Below are 3,955 nucleotides of genomic sequence, written 5' to 3'. Positions count from 1 at the left end.
CGCCGCCCCCAGAAACAAAAAGCCCCTCAAAAAAAAAAAAAAAAAAAAAAAAAAAAAAAAAAAAATTTTTTAGCCAATAGATGTAACAAAGAACCATAAGGTGGAGGGAGGAGAATAGACTTACAGACTTACAGGTTATCTCAAAATAATTTCAAAGAGAACTAAAGAGATAATGGCAAAAGCAAACACAAAATTATTATTTAAAAATTGAAAAAGATCTGATAAAAAATGTATCAGGAAAAATAGTTGACTACGTAAAAATGATAAATTTCAAAAGCATTGTGAATAGGGACCAGCAGTTAGCGTAATGGCTATGTCGCTGGACTCTGATGTAGTCAACCGCGGTTTGTGTCCTGGATGTGGTGGCTTAAAAAAAACCTCACGCTGGGCGCGTGTGCGTGCGTGCCCAAGATCCCGAGAGGAGAATGGAGGAGAAGGGATTGCGGCGTGGCCATCCCCCCTGGGGGGTGATTTCTCGCTTTCTGTCTCTCTGTCTCTGTCTGTCTGGCAAGCGCATGCACCCTATAGCAAAAACCTCTCCAAAAAAAATTAAAAACATTGTGAATAAAATTAAAAAGCAATCTCAATTTCCATAATGGCAGAGTAGCTTGATTGGGACTAACCTACAGATAACAATGATCAAGTGTGGACAAAATATTTTCTAAAAAATCTGTTGGAAGGCCATGGGGAGCAATCAAATCAAATGAAAAATTAAGAGGACTCCAGCAATGGGTAAGATTCTCATTCTGTGGGCATGTCAGTCAGCCAGACTCAGACATACAAACTCACACAGAACACAATCTTACTGGCCTCATGCATCAGGGTTGAATTTAGAGCTGTCCGATTGACTGAAAGTTAAAGAAGGGAGTCTCAGAAATGGGGGAGCTACATAGCAGAAAACCAGATCTGCAAATAACTCTTTGAATTCCTGTTTCACCCAGAACTGGGCACACTCCTAGCTGAAATTCTAGGGAAATCCACATGAAAATAATAACTGTAAAGCTAAGAGCACTGAACAGCAATTTCAGGAGCTGCCCCCTCAGAGGAGACAGAAAATACTGGAAACAAGACAAATGTACAAAAAGAGAAGATTTGTTAAATAAACTATAATGTAACCATAGAGTGTAACGCAACCGTCACTAAAATACTCTTAGCATTTGATGACTATAGAAACATTCTCAACATATTTAACTAACAGTTAAAGTTCTAAAACATCTTTGTTCCCATACATTGCACAACACCAGGAGAGAATGCTAAAGTAAGCTGTGGTCTTCGGGCGACAATGTGTCCGAGCTGGTTCATCTATGGCAATGAATGTACAGCTCTGTGGGTGATATTGATCATGGAGTAGGGGGTATGTGGGAAATGTCTGTACCTCCTTTTCAATTTTGCTATGAACCTAAAACTTTTATTTAAAAAATTAAGTCTACTAAAAAAAACAAACAATATGCACACTATGGTTCCGACCTTGCGTTTCAAAAAAATACCAAACACTGTCCAGCAGGTGGCTGGTAGATAGGGAGTCGAACTTCCATATGGCTGTCCAGGGTTCAAGTCCAGGGCCTGGTAGCCTACTGACTTTCTCTCTCTCTCTCTCTGGTGAGCGCATGTGCCCTATGGCAAATTAAATAATAATAATGAATTAATTAAATTAAAACAAGTAATTCTAAAACCAAGTGCCAAAGAGCTAAACATACAGCAAAATATTAATAAGAGTTTTCTGGATGGTGGGAATGTTTGTATTATTTGTTTGTGATTGACTTATTCTCCATATGCTCTACGAGGACTATTTCCTAGGTCTTCTACACAGGAAAAGATAATATCTTCACAAAATAAGCATATACTATGTGCCAGATGCTCACTTTTACACATATGAATAAGTAAAAGTATTACCTTTTTATGCATATACATATATGCACATAGATCATGAAACTGAGGCTCCAAAGACCCAACAACTGACCTGAGGTCAAAGAGCCAATGAAGTGGAAGAGCTGAGATTAAAAATATGTTTGGTGCCAAACATCTACAGTCCTAATCTAGGCTCTATTTCAAATAAATGTGGAGCTGCAGAGGGTCTCAAAGACTGTGGAGTTTGAAACAGTCGTCCATTTTACAACCTCCAAGCCCAGAGAAATTAATGGGTTGCCAAGAGCAAACCGTTCAATAGTAGTGAAAACAAAAGCCAAAGATAAAATAAAACAGGTCCTCATTTCTTTACTAGTTTGGATGTAAAATCTTTGTTATTCCCCATCGCGCATTGTAGGGGAGATGGTTGCACAAGTGTGCAAAGCTTTGTGCAGAAAGGCAGTGGAGGGAGCGTCAACCTGAGAACCCAGGTGGGGCTGCGAAAATCCAATTCACACGGGAGAAAGGGAGAAGAGGCGCTTATTGGGCAGGAAGTTCTGACTATGTAAGAGTCAGTGGGAGACCCTTCTAATGCCGACCAAGGTCACAGTAATCCACCCACTCGCACTCCTGGCGGTCAAGCACAAGCTTAGTGTGCGAATGATACACACGTGGAGGGAAATTGAAGCCTTTTACTTTTTTTTAGTTCTAGATGAGAAGAACTAAAATTAACTTCTCAGCCTCCCCGTCGGGGAATCGAACCCCGGTCTCCCGCGTGACAGGCGGGGATACTCACCACTATACTAACGAGGACAGGCGTTAGTAACGACTCCAAACTGCTGCTTAGGAAGTTATTTCCAAACTGCGTGTGCAATTTTACAAAGAAAAATTGTTACTGAAGTCGTACCTTTTCCACCTAGACCGACGCATCATAACAGAAACATAATGCGAGCTCCACAAACAATTTTAAGTTTTCTAGTAGTCACACTAAAAACAATGAAAGTAAATAGGTGTAATAAATAATGCATCTTGTTTAACCCAGTGTATTCAAAATACTATCTCGGCACATAATCAGTATAAAATATTATTAATTAGATAAATCATTCCTTACTTAGTCTTCAAAATCCGGGATGTATTTTACATTTACAGACGGCACACCTTGATCTGGACGACGAATATTCGTCAGAAAAAATAGGAAGTATTTGGATTTCATAAGATTTACAATTGAAAAGTAGATTTATATACCCGAATTGTTCCAGAAGTGCTTAAGTGTTCTGCAACGGCTGAATTGAGTGTTCCTTTTCAAATGCCCTCTTATTTATGAATTCCGTTTAGTTTATTTCAGTTAATGTACTAGTTAAATTTGAAACTGCGCTTCCTTCGTCAGACGCTCTGGCCTGTTCCTACGGGCTCCATAGTGCGTGGCTACCGTGCGAACTCACACGTAAACACACACAGCCTTTTTCCGAAGCTGAGATTCACAGAAAAGATTCCAGAACCCAGAGGATCCCAAAGATTCCTCAAGAGTCGAATTTAAAACGGAATGGCGGAATAAAGAAAACCTTCAGGGCATAATCCCGCCGAATCCCGCCGGAACCCTGTAAGAAGTCCAGCAATGAAAGCTCGGAGCCCAGGGCAGGTGTGGCCGCCCCTCCTTGGAAAGGCGCGTTTAGGAGCAGAAGGCAGAAGGCTGGCTTTTTCTCGGATAGAGCAAAAGACCAACTGCGTTGGCCGGGAATCGAACCCGGGTCAACTGCTTGGAAGGCAGCTATGCTCACCACTATACCACCAACGCCATGGGAAACACCTCTTCAAATGCTAGATATAATGAAAGTAGATGTACTGCTTTTCCCGCCTTTTGATGGCAATGTCTTGCACTTACTACCCTTCTGCAAGCGAGGCGCGCGGAACGCTGGCGGGGCGAGGACCGAGTCCTTTCGATCAGCCCGGCCCGAACTGGACCGGCCAGGGACGCAGAAGCCACCCGGCTCTGGGAGCGGGAGGGCGGGGAGGGCGCGGAAGGCGGCGCAGGGGACGAGGAATTCAGGGCCGAGCTCAGCCTCGGGATTCGCCGCCGCCGCCGCCGCCTTCAGTTCTCCTCTCGGCCCGG

The 3,955-nt window shown here is 42.7% G+C and overlaps 2 non-coding genes across 2 annotated transcripts; both read right to left on the bottom strand.

The window, feature by feature from the left end:
- Positions 1 to 2,586: 2,586 nt before the first annotated feature.
- Positions 2,587 to 2,658, bottom strand: TRNAD-GUC (transfer RNA aspartic acid (anticodon GUC)). Its single transcript has one exon. It is a non-coding gene; the product is annotated as a tRNA-Asp (tRNA).
- Positions 2,659 to 3,568: 910 nt separating this feature from the next.
- Positions 3,569 to 3,640, bottom strand: TRNAG-UCC (transfer RNA glycine (anticodon UCC)). Its single transcript has one exon. It is a non-coding gene; the product is annotated as a tRNA-Gly (tRNA).
- Positions 3,641 to 3,955: the final 315 nt, after the last annotated feature.

The sequence above is a fragment of the Tupaia chinensis genome, unplaced genomic scaffold (genome assembly GCF_000334495.1).
Source record: "Tupaia chinensis unplaced genomic scaffold, TupChi_1.0 Scaffold000070_1, whole genome shotgun sequence".
In the NCBI taxonomy this organism is placed as follows: domain Eukaryota; kingdom Metazoa; phylum Chordata; class Mammalia; order Scandentia; family Tupaiidae; genus Tupaia; species Tupaia belangeri.
This window is presented reverse-complemented; position numbering and strand designations above follow the sequence as displayed.